Here is a 20817-nt window from a genome sequence, read left to right as displayed (position 1 = left end):
AAGGGCCTCAATAGAGTGGATGTGGAGAGGATGTTTCCTATGGTGGGGAAGTCTAAGATCAGAAGACACAGCCTCAGAATAGAGGGTTGTCCTTTTAGAACGGAGATGAAGAGGAATTTCTTTCACCAGAGAGTGGCAAATCTGTGGAATTCACTGCCACAGACTTCTGAGCAAATGGCATCTTCTTCCACCAATTGCACTCAACAGAATTGACACTTATTTCTCATCAGTTATTCCATTTGCTTTAAAATGCTGTTCAGTTCATTCAGTATACATCAGCTGGTTATCTCTTGTGTAATCAAAAGTGTCCATCTTTCTGATGTAGCCAGCCATTTCTGCTTTTTAAAGAATTGTTGAATATTATCACGTAGTAGTCATTATTTATGAACTCGTGAATTTTGTCTGTTATCTACCTCTTTTTTTTTATCTTGACTGTTTCTCTCCTCCTTCTGAAGGGGAAAAAGGTGCTGCGTTTTTTTTTAAGTCAAACACCTCGCCGTGCTTCAACTTGTAGGAAGTTGTTTTGTGTTCTTTTCCCACTGTATGTTTTGCAACTTAAAAACATAAAACAAATTGTAAGAAAAACATGGAACCTGGGATAATATGTCTACTTCATTTTTTACTTAAATGAGGCACGCACTTATGATGTGGTGGCATAATGACATATGACTTACGTAAACAACAAAGAATGCTTAACCAAATGATATATTTAAATCACTGAACCTTCCCAAACAAAAATAAACACTATCCAGTGAACTGTTTTAAAATTAAATCAAATTAAGAGCTTAGATAGAATAAAAGGCTATACTATCCTGTGGTAACCTGACTCTTTGAACTCTTCTGTATTCAAAGTTCAACATAAATTTATTATCAAAGCACCTGTATGTCAACATGTACAACCTTCAGATTCATTTTATTGTGAGCATACTCAATAAATTCCTAATTCATCAATGAAAGGCCAGCTGGGGGTTCAACCAATGTGCAAAAAACAACAAACTGTGTAAACACCAAAATAAATAAATAAACAATAATAAATAAATAGTAATGAATATTGACAACATGAGATGAAGAGTCTTTGAAAATGAGTTCATAGGTTGTGGGAACATTTCAATGATGGGGCAAGTGAAGTTGAGTGAAGTTATCCCCTTTGATTTAGATCCTGATGTTTGAGGGGGTTATAACTGTTTCTAAACCTGGTGGGGTGAATGCTGAGGCTCCTGCACCTTCTTCGTGATGGCAACAGCCAGAAAAGAACATGGCCTGGGTGGTGGGAACCGTGATGATGGATGCTACTTTCCTGCAATGCTCTGAGTAGATGTGCTCAATGGTGGGGCTTCTTTACCTATGATGGACTGGGTTGTATCCCCTACTTTTTGTAGAATTTTCCATTCAAGGGTATTGGTGTTTCCATACAGGCTGTGAGACAGCCTGAAAAATATTCTACACCACACATCAATAGAAGTTAGTCAAAACTTTAGATATCATGCTGAAAATTCGTAAGCTCCTAAGGAACTAGAAGCGCTGCCGTGCCCTCTTCATAATTGCACTTATGAGCTGGGCCCAGGACATATCCTCCATTCCACTGAGGAATTCCCGCCTATTTCCAACCCTAAATAAACAGGTCAAAGTCGCTGTCAGTGAAGTATCAGCTGCTGTCGTTAACTCATTTGACAAGGTTTCAGAGAGAAGCGTGCGAGCTTTCCACGTGGGTATCAAAGCCAGCTAGATGTAACTAACCTATTGAGCAGGACCGAATTCACATTTTGACAGTGCGTCTGTTTGGCCTGTGGGGCTTTTTCTCTCTCACACTAACCAGTTGGAGGCTGGCAGGAAAATTATGTCAGACTGCAGCTCAAGCCTAGTAATCAGCCCTGTCATTCAATTGTGCTGAGCTCCCTAACAGCAGCAGAGCATGAGAGCACTTGGAACCAGTGGGCAGTGAATGACAGAAGGACAAAGGTGGATTGCTCACTGCCAGCATGGATTCCGGCTCACTCTACCAAGTGCAAGGGAAGTGTAGAAATAATGCAGAAATTAAATATAAATTCCAATTTTTAACAAAAGAAATGTGAATGGGACAATGCAACAACCTTGACATACAGACGTTCAGTGGCTACCTTATTAGGTACAACTGTACACCAGCTTATTAATGCAAATATGGAATCAGCCAATCAGGTGGCAGCAACTCAATGCATAAAAGCAAGCAGACATTAATAATAATAATATCTTAGTTATCAAGCACTTTTCATATAAACAATGTAGTCCAAAGTGCTTTACAATGGGATAAATATAAAAGACAAATTGATGTTAGTTCAAAGCAAAGTAAAATAAATAGGCTTTGAGCTGGTGTTTAAAAGTGTCAATTGAGTCTGCATTCCGTATAGTTTTAGATATTGAGTTTCACAGTTTAGGAGCGTAGTTAAAAAGAGCTGATCTTCCAATTTTCTTTTGAGGGAGATGGTTTAAATTTGACAGACCAGTGGAAGAAGACTAGAGAGCACAAGCAGGATTATAAAACAAAAGCAATTTTACGAGGTACTGCAGTCAAAGACCACTGGGAGCTTTAAAAACAAGTATGATTACTTTAAAATCAATTCTAAAAATACAGGAAGCCAATGCAGAGTGGCTAGGGTGGGAGTGATATATTTCTTCCATCCTGGTTTTAGTTAAAAGTCTAGCAACAGCATTCCAAATGAGTTGGAGTTTGTCAATAGATTGTTTTGGAAGGCTAGTAAAAAGTGCATTATAGTAATCTACTCTATTCAATATAAGGCATGAGCTAGTTTTACAGTATCTTTATATGACATACCTTCCCACTACTTCTTAAGTTTAGAAATGCTGCTCTGGTCACTTTCTTTACGTGGGATTTAAAATTTAAATCTGAGTCAGGGATAACACCCAGGCTTATTACTTCTGATATTACAAGGGGACCCAAATTCCCAAGTTTATCTCTTTTGGCTTTGGAACCAACTGAAAGTATTTCAGTTTTACCTTTGTTTTGTTTTAGGAAATTATTGTTCATCCATTTGTTCATTGCAGCCATATCAAAAATCAGAGAGGATGGGGCGTTGTCATTATCGGACCTGATCAAGCGGTTCTGTCATTGTTCAGACCAAGCATCTGAATGAGGAAGAAATGTGATCTAGGTGACTCTGACTGGGGAGTCATTGGTTGTGTCAGGTGGGATGGTTTGAGTATCATAGAAACTGCTGATCTCTTGGGGGTTTTCATGTACAGCAGTCTCTAGAGCTTACAGAAAGTGGAGCTAGAAAGAATATGCATCCAGTGGTTCCTAATGAAGTGGACACTGAGTGTATATGTTACACTATACATATAACATACTATAAATATGTGTATTATAGATAGTTCTTAAGGTGGCATGGCAACGTAGCAGTTAGCGTAATCACTTTACAGCACCAGCAATCACTGATCGGAGTTTGAATCCCGCCACTGTCTCCAATAAGTTTGCACGTTCTCTCCGTGACCACTTGGGTTTCCTCTTGGTGTTCCGGTTTCCTCCTGCATTCCAGAAAGTCTTAGGGTTAGGATTAGTAAATTGTGGGCATGCTACGTTGGCATCAGAAGCATGACGACTTTGTGGGCTGCCCCAGCACAATCCTTGCTACTTTGATTTGATGCAAATGAAGCATTTCACTGTATGTTTTGATGTTCATGTGACAAATAAGTCTAATCTCTTTATCTCTTTATATTGCACCTAAAACTTTATCGAATGTACAGCTCTTACGCTGGTTCAGTTCTTTGTTATGCGACGGGGAGAGAACACCGTCTTCATTGATCCAGGTGCACCAATTTTAACTTAGACTATATCCCTGGACACTTAATGGGCCAGACTGGCACACCAGCTGTTGCCAGGTTACAGCTCTGGTAATCAGCAAGCTCTGGGTGCCTTTCACCAGGCTGATGATCTGCCACTGGTAGCTGGTTGGTAAGACTCCTGCGAATCTCTGCAGAGGTGTACCGTGGAGAACGTTCTAACTAGTTGCTTCACCATCTTGTACAGAGCGGGTCAATGCATAGGACTGGAATAAGCTGCAGAAAGTTGTAAACTCAGTCAGCTCCAACATGGACTCTAGCCTCCTCAGCATCCAGGACACTACCAAAAGACGATGCCTCAAAAAGATGGCGTCCATTATTGAGGATAACCATCACGCAGGACATGCTGTCCTCTCATCGTTACCATCAAGGAGGAATTACAGGAGCCTGAAGACACATATTCACATTTTACGAGCATCTTCTTCCCCTCTGCTATACGATTTCTGAATGAATAACTCACTATTTTATTTCTCTTTTTGCACTACTTATTTAATTTAATTTTTTTGTATATATTACTTTTTGTAATTTGTAGATTTTTTTATTGTTATGTATTGCAATGCACTGCTGGCACAAAACAACAGATTTCACGATATTTGCCAGTGATATTAAACCTGATTCCAGTGCTTGTGTCTGTTCAAACCCTGAGCCTTCGCGAGATTGGCTCTGTCATGAGCCTCCTTGATTGAATGGCTTGTCATATGAAGAGTGTTTGATTGCTCTGTGCCTGTATATACTAGAATTCAAAAGAATGAGGGGAGACCTCATTGAAACCTATTGAATGGTGAAAGGCCTTGATAGAGTGGATGCAGAGAGGATGTTTCCTATGGCGGGAGAGTCTACGACCAGAGGAAACAGCCTCAGAATTGAGAGGTATCCTTTTGGAATGCAGATGAGGAGAAATTTCTTTAGCCAGGGAGTTATGAATCTGTGATATTCATCGCCACAGGCAGCTGTGAAGACCAAGTCTTTATGTATAATTAAGGCAGAGATTGATAGATTCGTGATTGGTCAGGGCATGAAGGGATACGGGGAAAAGCAGGAGACTGGGGCTGAGAGGAGTAATGGATCAGCCATGATGAAATGGCGGAGTAGACTCAATGGACCAAATGGCCTAATTCTGCTTCTGTATCTTCTGGTCTTATGATATCTGCTATTCTTTTAGCAGCTCACAAACCCACCAAGGGCAAGAGCAGCAGATGGATGGGAAGAACACCACCTAAAGGTTTCCCCTATGTTGCACACCATCCTAACTTGGAAGTTGGCACGTGGCCAAGTGGTTAATGCGTTCGTCTAGTGATCTGAAGGTCGCTAGTTCGAGCCTCGGCTGTGGTAGCATGTTTGTGCCCTTGAGCAAGGCACTTAACCACACATTGCTCTAATGTCTGTGCGAGGAGTGGCACCCCACACAGACTTCCAATCTGCGCCTTGTAAGGCATGAAAATGCCCAACGCAGGCCTCTCATGGTCTTAGTCGACGTTCCCCTCCTAACTTGGAAACATATCACCAATCCTTCATCATGGCTGGGTCCAATTCCATACACCCCGAGAGCTGTGAAATTATTCATATGAACCAACAGAAATCTCCGCCTGTCTTTTCATAACCTCATCATAGCCACATATTTCAGGATGAGTTGAGATGCAGTGGCGTAGCTTGTAAAGTTGCTGCCTCACAGTGACCCAGTGACCCCAGTTGAACCCTGACCCCCGGCGCAATCTGTGTGGACTTTATACATCTTCCCTGTGATTGCATAAGTTTCCTCTGAGTGCTTTGGTTTCCTCCCAGATCCCAAAGGGACGTGGGTTGGTGAGTTAATTGGCTGTTATACTACGTGTAAGGTACAGGTGAGAGGTAGGATCTGAGAGCGTGAAGTATACAAAATGGAACGAGTGTAAATGGATGTTTGATGGTCAGCAAGGACATGATAGGCTGAAAATCCTGTTTCTGTGCTCTATAATCTGTGAATCTATTGCTCTCTCCCTCGCTTTCTCAGTCTCTCTCTCTTTCTCACACTCTCTCTCTCTTTCTCTTTTTCAGTCTCTTCCATCTCTTTCACTGCCTCTGCCTCTCTTTTCCCTCTCTCTCTCACACACACACACACACACACACACACACACAGTGGTTTTCAGATGTTCCAACGCAAGGTTTGCCTGCAGGATCTGACAAAGGGACAAAAAGTGTCAGCCATCCCTTTGCCTCCACAGATGCTGCTCCACTCTCTGAGTTCTTCCAGCAGTTTGTTATCTTTTGCTGCAGGTTCCAGCATCTGCAGTCTCCCTTGTCTGGCAATTTTTAGCTGCACCTTGATAAACTTTTCAAAAGTCTTCTTTGAATATTCACAATCTAGCCATTAAGAGCAGCAGTCACCTTTCATTCATGCGTTCATTTTTGATGTTGTCGTTAAGTTACTGGCTCATAAGCAAACCTCCCGACCAAGAAACACTTTCACAGTTGGACTGGCCCATTTGGTGAATGCAGTTTCCCAGCCAAACAAATGGGACTTTTCCCCATAATTAGCTGAAGGAAGCAGATCCCTTATGGGTACTTTTCCTGCTGACAAACCACAAAGTCTTCTTGTCTTCCACGACTAAGACTTACTGGAGCCATGAAACTTGTTAATGTGTTTTTATTGAGGTGCCAGGAGACAGCAGAAATTGCAGATTCAATCACACCCTGCACCTTGCTGATACTAAATTACACTACATGTTCTTTATTCATTAAAACCCACGGCTTACAAATTTAATGCATACATCATGTTTTTTAGAGTGTATAGTATAAACACAATTTCACACATAACGACATTGTGAAATCTATTTCACCAGGGCAAAGGGCACCGGGGGCGGGGGTGATGGGGAGGTGAGGAGAAGGGAAGGGGTAAGAGGGGAGCCAGAATGAGAAATAGCCAAAGAGCTGCTCCTCCATCCTCCGCTGAGGCACGGTAGTGTAGTGGTTAGCACAACGCTTTACGGAACCAGCGACACAGGCTCAATTCCCACTGCTATCTGTAAGGAGTTTGTACGTTCTCCCCGTGACCGCATGGGTTTCCTCCGGGTGCTCCAGTTTCCTCCCCTAATTCAAAAATGTAAAGGTTGGGAGGCTAATTGGTCATTGTAAAATGTCCCGTGATTGACTCAGTGAGTGATTGATGGAGTGAGTGAGGACTACGTTGGTCAGGGTCGACCATGGATATTGCAGCCTAGTTTTTAGATACGCAAGCCTGGGCAGTAGCAAGCTGTTGCCCGTGTAGCAAGCTTCCCCTCTCCACGCATCTGATGAACCCAAGGACCGGCAGAGACTGATACAGTTTGGTATTGGCAGTCTCGCAGGAGTTGCCAGTCAGCATGGAGTGCCTTAGGGAGTCCAGCTCCGGAGTTTCCCCTTGGGGTTTACTCCTGAAGCCTTCCCCAAGAGTGGGTACAGCCGCAAGGCAGCGGCGGTTTGAGATCAGAATTTTTCATTTCCTAGATGATCTGCCAACCACAGATGATGAGCTCCATCTGCTCGAAGCGACTGGTTTTAAGGCACCAATAACCTGCCTTTGCCCCTTCTCCTGTCAGCAGAAATGGTTGCTAAGGATTAGTCACTAAGCCTCACTTGAAGGCCAGGAGATGGACTTGGTTATAAGAGGGTATTTGAGGCACATGCCATTGGGAGTATTTAATAGGTAGTGTGAGCTTGTCCCCATTACCATGCCTGGCTATAACAACCTTAAGGATCCCATGATTAGGTTAGGATTAAATCAGGGGATGGCTGAGCGGTCTGGTTTGAATGGGCAGAAGGGCCTATTCCACATTATATCTCAATAAGTAAATAAACACTGCCGTGAGCTCCTCCAGCATTCTGTGTGCTACTCTGGATTTCCAGCATCTGCAGCATCTCTTGTGTTTATGAGGAGTAAAGCGCTGCAGTCACAGAGAAAGTGTTGTGCTGGTAGACGGTGAGGTAGATTGGGAGACCATCTTCCAAGGAATGACAGATCCGTTCACGAGTCTGATGACAGCAGGTTAGAATCTGCCTTTGAACTTGGTGGCATGTGATCTCAAGCCTTTGCATTTTCTGCCTGACAGGAACGTGGAGAAGAGAGAATGACCAGGGTGGGAAAGGTCATTATCAAGCTGGCCTGTCTGCCCTCCCCCATTCAGCCCTAAATAGTTCTCACTGTCCCAAGGACTGCTGGTTTCAGAATCACCTTGGCAATATTACTTCAGGTACTATATCTTGAGCACTGACACGATGTCATGTTCATACCTGTGCAGCAGTGGTTGCTTGTTTGAAGAATCACAATGGGCTTCTTCTTTACATTACTTCAGATTGAGATTCACTTCTTTATCACAATTACATTGAAACATGAGGTGTCCTTGGGCCATAGTGACGAATGGTAGGACTCTGAGGGAACAGGCAGCTAAGTAAGCCAGCATCATGGGTGGTAGTCCATGGTTAATAGGATTTGAGTGGACGTCAATGGGTAGCTCAGCAAGCAGCTTATCAATAGGACCTATGGATATCTCCCTTGCGTGTGGCAAAGAATTTTAGATCTTACTCACACTGTGTGAAAATGATTCTCCACACCCATCCTGTCAGCCTTTTTGCGACATTCAGCTGCCTCCACTTCTTCTTGGGCCCTTAGTTTGCAGCGGAGCATTGGCCACTGATGACTTCCTGTCTCCATCGTCCAAAGTCGATGGAGTCATCAATGTTTCTGTAATCCAATGTATAAATTGTACAGGGGATTTGCCTGTACAACTTCACTAGAGGCCTGTCGGCCAGCCTTACCTGTTTCCACCTCTCACGATGGGGACGCAGGGTTGGACTTTGAAAGGCATTGAGCTGCTTCATTATCTATTAAGTGACCACAGGAAATACTATTTTACTATTATTTATCAACTTATATGCTGTTCTTGACTCTACACTATAGGAAGGATGTGGTCATACTGGAGAAAGTGCAGTGGAGATTCACCAGGATTTTGTGTGGATTGGAAGACTTTACATATGTGGAAGCATTAGGTAGGCTGGGCTTGTTTTCTCCCTGAATAACTGAGGCTGAGTTGTGATCAGATTGAAGTATATAAAATTACAAGAGGCATAAATAGGGTCATCATTGTTATGTACCTTATAGTAGGTTGTAGGAGATCGTGGTCTATTTATGACCATGGTTGATCTTGGCAAATTTTTCTACAGAATTTGTTTGCCGTTGCCTTCTTCTAAGCAGTGTCTTTATAAGATGGGTGACCCCAGCCATTATCAATACTCTTCAGAGATTGTCTGCCTGGCATCAGTGGTCACATGACCAGGACTTGTGATATGTACCAGCTGCTCATACGACCATCACCATCTACTCCCCTGGCATCATGTAACCCCGATTGGGGGGGGTGGGGTGGGGTGCTAAGCACATGCTACATCTTGCCCAAGGGTGACCTGAAAGCTAGCAGAATGAAGAAATACCTTACATCTCCACCCCGCCTCCCAATAGATAGGAAGGGTATCAAAAACAAGGAGGTATACATGGAGCTTAGAGGAATAGAGGGCTATGGGTAAAGCCTAGGTAGGGACATGTTCGGCACAGCTTTGTGGGCCGAAGGGCCTGTATTGTGCTGTATGTTTTTTTCTGTTTCTATGTATGTTTTTAAAGTGAGGGGTAGGAGATTTAAAGGGGATTGAGGGGTAAATATTCTATACAGATACCTGCAATGTACTGTCAGTGGAGGTGGTGGAATCAGACGTTCTGTGTTTCGGAGACGTTCAGTCTGACACAAGAATTGGAAAGGTATAGGGTCCTAATGTGTGCATTTGGGATTAGTGTCGATGGGTTGAAGGGCTGACATGGTCAGAATGGGCTGAAAGGATCATTTCTCTCCTGTATAACTCCATCATTCCATGACTGTACATTACAAGATGTTCACAGCTGCATCAGCTTCCACGTTTCGGCCCAAAATGCCAACAATTTCTTTCCTGCCACTGATGCTGCTCGACCTGCAACAGATTGTGCGTTCCATCCAGTGACTGTTGTTGGGAATGCGGATGTGTGGACAGGAGCAGGTTCCCCATTGAAGTTTTCACTCAAGCTGAGTGACTAACACGCACAGCTCCAGTGTGGAAAGCATCGAGATCAAACACAAACAAGAGAAAATCTTCAGATGCCGGAAATCTGCCGCAGGGTCTCAGCCCAAAATGTCATCTGTACTTTTTTCCATAGATGCTGCCTGGCCTGCTGAGCTCCTCCAGCATTTTGTGTGTGTTGCTTGAAGTTCAAGTTTAATTGTCATTCAACCATACATGAATACAGCCACATCAAACAGCGTTACTCTGGGCCCAAGGTGCAAAACACAGTAGGCACATATAACACTTATAAGACAGCAGTAACTACAGTCACTCTCACACAAAAAAATATAGTCCAAGTCCCTGAGTCCATGAACGTTGCAGCAGTCTGCAGTCAAACACAATATGGCTTGTCTTCTGCAGAGTGAACACTGTGGGGGCAGCACTGACTCCAGTATGGACACCAGTGGAGCACCTGACTCCGCTGCCTCCCTCAGGCCGCTGCAAACAGGCAACACCCCGGCTTGAGGCCTAGTCCTTGCCTCAACCGAGGCCATGCTGCTCCCTCACCATTTGCCTATAAAACAATGAATTGGACTTGCAGCATTCCACACCACCAATGTCTAATCGAGTCTTGAAATCACAAGAAGAGCGACTAAATCAATCACTCGCTGTTAGACTTGCGATCGCAAACACAAATATGTATAAAAAGACAATAGCACCTTTGGTTGACCCGATAGAATTCTCTGTATCCGAGCACGTGCCATCTTATGGGAAATAGTCCCGGCCTTGGCAGCACAGCGTGGAGAGAGTGACATTACTGAGAATTATTTGTTAATACTAACCTGCTTACTTTATATAGAACATTGAAAAGAACAGCACAGTACAGTACAGGCCTTTCCTCCTATGATGTTTTAACCTACTCCAAGATCAATCTAGTCCTCCCTTCCACATAGCCCTCCATTTTTCTTTCAACCATTTGCCTATCAAAGAGTCTCTTAAATCTTTCTAATGCATCAGCCTCTACCATGAACTCCAACAATGCATTCCACTTGGCTACCATACTCTGTGCAAAAAAAGCCTATCTTTGAAATTCCTCCCAATCACCTTAAAATTGGTTGTTGGCATCCGTTTATCTCGAAGGGCGATGTATGATGATCATCATCATCACAAGCCTGGGCGGAAGACATGGAGATCCTGAGATGTCCAGTTGTCAAGAACCCTCTCTCGGCCTCACCAGTGTCGTCCAAAGGAAAGCTTATGGATCTATACGTTTGGCATCAGCTTGGCTGCAGGAGCTGCTGGAGGGATGTTCAATGACATCCAACCATCTTAATATTTACTTCTGTAGCCTTTGTCTCTCCCAAGGCTGCCCACAGTCAGTGGGGCTATTTACCCATAACTGGGAATCTGGTTCATGAACACCAGAGCGTGTCCACACGCCGGTGGGCCTGCGTGCTACATGTGCAGGGGCCAGACCTCCTCCCCACCTTAAAATGATGTCTTCTAATATTAGCCATTTCTGCCCTGGGGAAAAGGTGCTGGCTGTTCACTCTATCTAGCCTCTTATCATCTTATACACCTCTATCAGGTAACCGCTCGTCCTGCTTCAGTCCGAAGAAAAATCCCTAGCTTGCTCAACTTCTTCTCATAAGACATACTCTCTTACCCAAGCAACATCCTGGTAAATATCCTCTGCACCCTCTCTAAATCTTCCACATCCCTCTTATAATAAGATGACCAGAACTGAACATAATACTCCACGTGTGGTCTAACCACAGTTCTATAGAGTTGTAACATTACCTCGTGTCTCTTGAACTTAATCCACTGACTAATGAGGGCCACTACACCATGCACCTTCTTAACCACTTCTTCAACTTTTTTCAGCAATATTCAGAGATCTGTCAACGTGGAATCCACTGTTCTCACTCTGCTAATCTTCATCTACTCTGCCTTCAAGTTTGACTTTCCAAAGTGCATCACTTCACACTTTTCAAGATTAAACTCCATCTGCCACTTGTCAGCCCAGCTCTGCATCCTGACAATGAGCCATTGTAACCTATGCTATTTCTCCATTCCTTATCTGTTCAGTGCAAGTCCTTATCTGATTCCAGGGTTTTAGTTGACTGAATTATGTGAGCAGATTTTCAGAGAGCAACATTTCTCGTCAAGTTAGTGCAACTACACACAAAAGGGCAATAAAGAGATGACAGAATCCAATAACCTATGAATATTACTGTCTTAAATGTCACCCCTGTGTGAATCATGTCACAGCACTGTGTAGATTTTGGCTGGGGACAGCCAGTTTATAATTCTTGAACTCAAAATACATGGAGTTTAGTTGGGAAAGTAGAGCCAAAAAGAAGGTTCAACCAAATGCATATTCCTCCCTTTCTTATGCGTAATATGACATCATAAAACATAGGAGCAGAGTTAGGCCATTCAGCCCATCGAGTACGCTTTGCCATTCAATCATGGCTGATTTATTTTCCTTCTCAACTCCATTCTTCTGCCTTCTCCCCGTAACCTTCAATCCCCTTACTAATTAAGTACCCATCGACCTCTGCTTTAAATATACAGAGTGACTTGGTCTCCACAGCTGCCTGTGGCAATGAATTTTACAGGTTCACAGAACATAAACTCACAGAGATATTAATATACAAGTCAGGAAGAAATAACTGTGGACAAGAGAAAATCCGCAGTTGCTAGAAATCCACACAACACACACAAAGTGCAGGAGGAACTCAGCACACTTGGCAGCATCTATGGAAAAGAGTAAACAGCTGACATTTTGGGATGTGACCCTTCATCAGGACTGGAGAAGAAAAAGATGAGAAGTCAGAGTAAGCAGGTGGGGGAAGGTAGGAAGAAGTACAAAGTGGTAGGTGATGGGTGAAGCAGGGAGAGGGGGAGGGGTGAAATAAAGAGCTGGGAAGTCGATTGGTAAAAGAGATAAAGGGCTGGAGAAGGATGGGAGAGGACAGAAGATTATGGAAGAAAGGAGCACCAGACAGAGGTGATTGGTAGGTAAGGAGATAAGGTGAGAGAGGGATATGGTGAAAGAGGGGAGGCATTGCCAGAAGTTTGAGAAATCGATGTTCATGCCATCAGGTTGGAGGCTACCCAGACGGAATATAAGGTGTTGCTCCTCCAACCTGAGCGTGACCTCATTGCGGCAGTAGAGGAGGCCATGGACTGACACATTGAAATGGGAATGGGAAGTAGACTTGAAATGGGTGGCTACCAGGAGATCCCTCTTGGAGGGAACGTAGGTTTTTGGTGTAGCAGTCTCCCAATCTACATCGGGTCTCACCTGACAGGACTGTTTGGGGCCCTGAATGGCAGTGAGGGAGGAGGTGTAAGGCCAGGTTTGGCACTTGTTCCACTTGCAAGGATAAGTACCAGGAGGGAGATCAGTGGGGAGGGATGAATGGACAAGGGAGAACCCTATGGAAAGCGGAAGGTGGGGGAGAGGGAAAAATGTGCTTAGTGGTGGGATCCTTTTGAAGTGCTGGATGCAGAGGCTGCTGGGGTGGTAGTCGAGGACAAGAGGAACTCTATCCTTGGTGAGGTGGATGGTGGATGGGGTGAGGGCAGACATGCGCAAAATTATGGATTATGGATTGTAATTTGTTGGAACAGGGCAGAATTCATTTCCTGAGAACTGCTCATAACCCGGACAGTTTGGAAGATGGAAGTACAGCCAAAAGCTGAGCTCACAGGGGGCAGGAGGTCCCTGCAGCCAACACATCCATCCCAAAAAGTAAGTGCTACAGCACACAAATATAAAAGTACTGAGACAGTACAATATGGGTGCAATACTGCTTAGCACTGTGATGTGAGGTTCAGCAGGGTCACAGCCTCAGGGAAGAAGCTCTTCCTGTGCCTGCTGGTGTGGGAACGGAGGCTCCTGTAGCACCTACCAAATGGGAGGAGAGTAACATGTCCATGGTTAGGGTGAGATGCATCCTTCATAATGCTTTACGCCCTGCCCAGGCAGCATTTATGGAAGATGTTCTCAATGGTGGGCAATTGGGTGCCGATAATCTGCTGGGTAGTTTTCACCACACGCTGGAGTGCTTTGCAGTCCGATACGGGACAATTGCCATACCACACTGAGATGCAGTGAGTATGCTCTCAGTGGTACAGCGGTAAACGTCCATCAGTATTCTGGGACAGAGGTGAGCTCTCTTGATGCTCCGCAGGAAATAAAGGCTTCATCCCATATTTTGGTATCATAGGGGCCAGTCATGGAATAATCCAGTTTGTACGACACTCTTAATCTTTCCCCACATACCTGGAATGTATTCCTCCCTCCTGTGTTTATCTATCTCCGATTTACAAGCTGCTATTGAATCTTTTGTGTATCTAGAGCCTTATCAGGCTGCCCAGTGAACAAAGATCCCTCCCACCCCAATCATTCTCTCCTCTCGCCCTTTCCATTGGGCAGAGTGTACAGAAGCCCAAGAACGTGTACCATAAGGTTCAGCTTCGGCCCTGCAGTTAAAAGACTCTCAAATGGACCTCTTATATGGTAAAGATAAACTTGATCTCTCAGTCGATCACGTCATGACGCTTGCACTTTATTTGTCTGCCTACACTGCACATTTTCTACAAATTAAATTTAATATTATATTCTTCATTTTATTTTTTTTCTAGAACCTCGGTGTACTTATGTAAGGGTGACATGCAAACAATATCCTTTCACTATTTCTGTTCATGTAGCATGGAGATACTTAGAACAGAAAAGGCTTTCCTTCAGCACAACCTGTCAAAGGATACCAGGGGCAGGCTGGATGTAGAGACATGAGATTCTGGAAATCTTGAGCAACGCACACAAAATGTGGGTCTAACTTTGTGTTTATGTGAGGTATGCACGTATCATGTGGTAGTGTGATGACATATGCAATTCACATATTTATACATATAACCCCTAATGAATTGTTGAATGAACAAGCATACTTAATCAATATATATACACAAGAATGTTCGAACATTACATAATTATTAAATACACAACACTCCTCCCTGCTTAGCTATAAATTCCAACTCAATAGAGAAAACATCTCAATTATTAGTAAATTTGCTGATGACACAAAGGTTGGGTGGGTTGTGTATAGTGTGGAGGGCTGTCAGAGGTTACAGCGGGACATCAGTAAGGTGCAAAACTAGGCTGGGAAGTGGCAAGTAGAGTTCAACCCAGATAAGTGTGAGGTGATTCATTTTAGTCGGTCAAATATGATGGCAGAATATAGTATTAATGGTAAGACTCTTGGCAGTGTGGAGGATCAGAGGGATCTTGGGGTCCAAGTCTCAAAGCAGCTGCGCAGGTTGATTCTGTGGTTAAGAAGGCACATAGTACATTAGCCTTCATCAATTGTGGGATTGAGTTTAGGAGCAGAAAGGTAATGTTGCAGATATATAGGACCCTGTAGGAGTTGATTCTGAGACTGCAAGAAGTGGATCTGACAGATCTTCTCTTTAAGTTTTCTTTTCTAGTTTGTGCATTTTGATCTTAGAAGGTGCATTTAGTTCACTGGAGTATTCGCTTATTAAACCTTCTGTTGCTCCATTTACAATCTGATCTCTCCTTTTGGTCTCCTCATCCACACCATCCTCTGATGAATCCTCAGTTTTCATATCTCCATTGACTCATTTCTTTACTACATACAAGCTCAATGTGGCTTATTGGTTATTGTATTTCACTGTCATGAATGCCATTCGCACAGGAGTTATCTTTTCTCCAGTATAAGTTCTTGGTTGGATGTCCGCAGGCTTCAATTCAGTATCTGAAACGCTGTTAAAACTTGTTTTGTGGAATGACTGACACAACTGAGCCAGTGTCCAATTCCATTTTAATTAATTTGTCGTTCACTTCTGGTGTAAGCCATACTGCTTGTCTATTGTTAATTTTAACACTTTAAATCTTAAGGCTACACAGTCCTGTGTCACTAATCATTATCAGATTTTTCTTCAACAGCATTCAGATCAGTGGTATTTTAAGAAACTGCAACTTGACCTTTTGGCTTTTAGTCTTCTCTGTGCAGTCCTTTTATTTTTGTCTGCCTGGCATACTCTTTGCATGTGACTGACCTTGTTGCATTTTCTACAAGTTTTGCCTTTGAATTTGCATTTGTTTGGTGTATGTGAGCACCTGCAACACCAGTAACAGAATTTGTCTGTCCAGGATGGTTTCTATTTAGATGCTACAATTTTGTTCACACTTACCATCACTCCTGACTGCAACTCAGCTGCGCTTCTGTCTGTGCTTTCCTTTGAAACAGTGATTTCAACTGCTCTTTTAAATGTAATTTGTGCTTCATTTAGGAACTGTTTTTGAATGTTTTCTTTTAAGATTCCACAAATTAAATTCAGTGCATCATTAAGACCATCATTAAATAGGCATTGTTCAGGCAACTTCTTCAATTCAACCACGTACACTGTAATGGACTCCCCTTCCTTTTGATTCTGCTTATGAAGCCTAACGCGTTCTGCATTCAACAATGGCTTTGGTTCTCAGTGTTCCTGCATTACTTTGACAATTTTATCATTGTTCCTTTCTGATGGCTTGCTTGGAACAGTCAAACTTTGAAGTAAAGTGTATGCATTTAAACCTAATGAACTTAGCGAAATTGGTACTCATTTCTCATTGGCTGTTTCATTTGCTTCAGAATACTGTTCCTACAGCTAAATATACATGAGCCAATCTTCTGTGGTGTAATCAACTTCATCAATCTTTCTGATGTAGCCAGCCACTTATGTTTTTAATGATTATTATCACCAAGTACTCACTGTTTATGAATCCATTAATTCTTCCATTTTCTGACTTTTTTTCAAAAAACCCGATCATATCTTTCTTTCCTTCTGAAGAACATGTACTGCATTGCTTTAAAAAAACTTGACTGTCTCTACACGTGCTGAGTTGTTATTTCTTGTAACTCGGCTGTCACTCGCTGCAACTCAACAAGTCTTTAGCTATCTTGGGTTTGTTTTAACAAATACCTCATCACTAATGTTATGTTTTGTAACTTCGAAACATTAAACTAATTCAAAAGGAAGACTTGGAAATCCAAAATGTGAGTCTAACTTTGTGTTTATTTTAAACGAGGCGCGCACATATCACATGGTATCATGATGACGCATGGAATTCATGTATTTATACACATAAACTGTAATGAATTATTGAACAAACAAGAATGCTTAATCCACCAATATACAGTGTCTATAAAAAGTATTCACTCCCCTTGGAAGTTTTCATGTTTTATTGTTTTACAACATTGAATCAATTGATTTAATTTGGTTTTTTTTGACAGGATCAACAGAAAAGGGCCTTTTTGTGTCAAAGTGAAAACAGATCTTTACAAAGTGATCTAAATTAATTGCAAGTATAAAACACAAATAACTGAGTATTCACCCCCTTCAAGTCAGTGTTTAGTAGATGCACCTTTGGCAGCAATTACAGCCTTGAGTCTGTGTGGATAGGTCTCTATCAGCTTTGCGCATCTGGGCTCTGCAAATTTTCCTCAAGCTCTGCATGGGGATTGTGAGGAAACAGCCCTTTTTAAGTCCAGCCATAAATTCTCAATTGAATTGAGGTCTGGATGCTGACTTGGCCACTCCAGGACATTTACTTTGTTGTTTTTAAGCTGTGTAGCTTTAGCTTAATGCTTGGGGTCATTGTCTTGCTGGAAAATAAATCTTTTCCCAAGTTGCAGTTCTCTTGCAGACTGCATTAGGTTTTCCTCCAGGAGTTCCCTATATTTTGCTGCATTCATTTTATCCACTACCATCAAAGCCTTCCAGGGCCTGCTGCAGTGAAGCATCCCACAACATGATGAAGCCACCACCATGCTTCACGGTAGGGATGGTGTGCTTTTGATGATGTGTAGTGTTTGGCTTATGCCAAACAGAATGTTTAGTCTGCTGGCCAAAAATCTTAATTTTGGTTTCATCAGAACATAGAACCTTCTTCCAGACCCTCCCACATGCCTTCTGGCAATCTTTAGCCAAGTTTTTTTTTCAACAGTGGCTTTCTCTTTACCACTCTCCCATAATGCTGCGACTGGTGAAGCAATGGGGCAAGAGTTGTTGTCTGCACAGTCTCTCCCATCTCAACCACTGAAGCTTGTAACTCCTTCAGAGATGTCATAGGTCTCTTGATGGCCTCCCTCACTAGATCCCTTCTTGCACGGTCACTCACCTTTTGAGGACGATCTGCTCTAGGCAGATTTACAGCTGTGCTGTATTCTTTCCATTTCTTGATAATTGACTTAACTGTACTCCAAAGGATATTCAGAGACTTGGAAATGTTCTTGTCTCCATCTCCTAACTTGTGCTTTTCAATAACCTTTTCATGGAGTTGCTTGAAGTGCTCTTTTGTCCTGAAGGTGTAGTTTTTGCCAGGATACTGACTCACCAACAGTTGGACCTTCCAAATACAGGAGTATTTTTACTACAATCAATTGAAACACCTTAACTGCACACAGATCTCCATTTAACTAATTATGTGACCTCTTTCTTTCTTTCTTTTTAAATCTTTTTATTAAATTAGTACACAAAAGGTAAAACATATAGAAACTAATACACTGTTGCGATATAAATTTACAAGAGATATTAATGCATTAAAAAAACAATACAAACAGTGCAGTTTAGTTATAAAATAACCAGGTAATATAGTAGTATACTAATTTTCCATATATATCAATAAAGAGAAGAAATAACCCAAAAGAAGACCCCCCCAAAAAAACCCACCGTGCAACTAACTTAAAAAGCAAAGGAAAGCAATTGGCTAACTAGGTATCGAGTAGACTTAAACAACTTAAACAATCACGTCCTAAAACCCGACCTCCATTAATAACAGTTAAAAACCAAGAAGGCAATGTAAATATGGTCAAAGAGAAAAAAAAGTTACATTAAATGAAAATGTTGAATAAAAGATCTCCAGGTCTGTTCAAATTTAACTGAAGTATCATAAAGATTACTTCTGATTTTTTCCAAATTTAAACATAGTATCATTTGAGAATTCCAAGAAAACAAAGTTGGGGCATTAGTCTCCTTCCAATGTTGTAAAATACATCTTTTCGCCATTAAAGTAAGAAATGCAATCATTCTACGGGCTGAAGGGGAAAGATTACTGGAAGTTTTAGGTAATCCAAAGATAGCAGTAATAGGATGGGGAGAAATATCTGTATTCAATACTTTTGAGATAATATTAAAAATGTCTTTCCAAAAAGTTTCCAGAGTAGGACAGGACCAAAACATATGAGTTAAGGAAGCTATCTCCCCATGACATCTATCACAAAGAGGGTTAATATGAGAATAAAAATGAGCTAATTTACTTTTAGACATAAGTGTTCTATGAACAACTTTAATTTGAATTAGAGAATATTTAGAACAGATAGAGGAAGTATTGACTAGTTGTAAAATATGCGCCCAGTCATCCGCCAAAATAGTAAAGCCCAGTTCCTTTTCCCAATCGGACCTAATCTTATCAATGGAGCTATCCTAAGTTTCATGATAGTATTATAAATAATAGCCGTTACACCTTTCTGACATGGGTTAGGGTTGATTATAGTATCTAAAATATATGTAGGGGGTAACGCCGGAAAGGAAGAAAGTATGGTACTTAGGAAATTTCTAACTTGGAGATATCTAAAAAAATGTATTCTTGGTAAGTTATATTTGTTAATTGTTCAAAAGACATAAGGGAGCCATCTGAAAATAAATCCAAAAACTGTGATATACCATTGGTCTTCCAAATTTGAAAGGCACGGTCCGTAGAGGAGGGGGGAAAGAATACGTTGCCTAAAATAGGAATCGCAAGCCCAAATTGATTAAGATCAAAAAATTTTCGAAATTGAAACCAAATGCGTAAGGTATGTTTAACTATTGGGTTACAAACCTGTTTATGGTGTTTCAAATCGAAAGAAAGAGAAGAACCTAAAATGGAGCCAAGTGCATAACCTTGAGCAGATTGTAATTCCAATACTACCCATTGAGGAATGGATAGTGTATCTTGGTCAAGTAACCAAAATTTCATGTGTCGAATATTAATTGCCCAATAATAAAATCTAAAATTAGGTAATGCCAAACCTCCATCTCTCTTAGCTTTCTGTAGATGTATTCTACTCATTCTCGGGTTTTTATTTCGCCAAATAAATGAAGAAATTTTAGAGTCAACTTTGTCAAAAAAGGATTTTGGAACAAAAATCAGTAATGCCTGAAATATATATAAAAATTTTGGCAGAATAAACATCTTAACAGCATTAATACGACCAATCGAAGTTAGATAAAGTGGAGACCATTTAAATGAAAGTTGTGTAATGTGGTCAGTTAAGGGTAGTAAATTAGTCTTAAATAAATCCTTATGTTTACACCTAATTTTAATCCCAAAATATGAAAAATGATTATTAACCAACTTAAACGGCAGGTTCTGATATAAGGGAACTTGCTTATTAATCGGGAAAAGTTCACTCTTATTGAGATTTAACTTATAACCTGAAAAAAGACTAAATTGTGCTAATAAATCTAAAGCTGCAGGAATAGATTTTTGAGGATTAGTAATATATAAAAGTAAGTCATCAGCATAAAGTGATACTTTATGAGACTTTAAACCACAAGTTATACCAATAATGTTAGCAGATTCTCGAATAGCAATTGCAAGAGGTTCTAATGTAATATCAAATAATAAAGGACTAAGAGGACAACCTTGACTGGTACCTCGAAAAAGAGGAAAAAAGGGTGAATTTAAAGAGTTAGTACGAACTGAGGCCATAGGAGAATGATATAACAATTTGATCCAGGATATAAATTTCGGGCTGAAGTTAAACATTTCAAGCACCTTAAACAAGCAAGGCCATTCAACCTGTCAAAGGGAACCTCTTAAATCAATTAGCTGCACCAGTGATGATTTGTTGTGTCATTTTAAAGGGGGGGTGCAATCAATTATTT

Source organism: Mobula birostris, chromosome 25 (assembly GCF_030028105.1).
Source record: "Mobula birostris isolate sMobBir1 chromosome 25, sMobBir1.hap1, whole genome shotgun sequence".
NCBI classification, from domain to species: Eukaryota; Metazoa; Chordata; class Chondrichthyes; order Myliobatiformes; family Myliobatidae; genus Mobula; species Mobula birostris.
Note: the sequence above shows the minus strand (reverse complement) of the source record.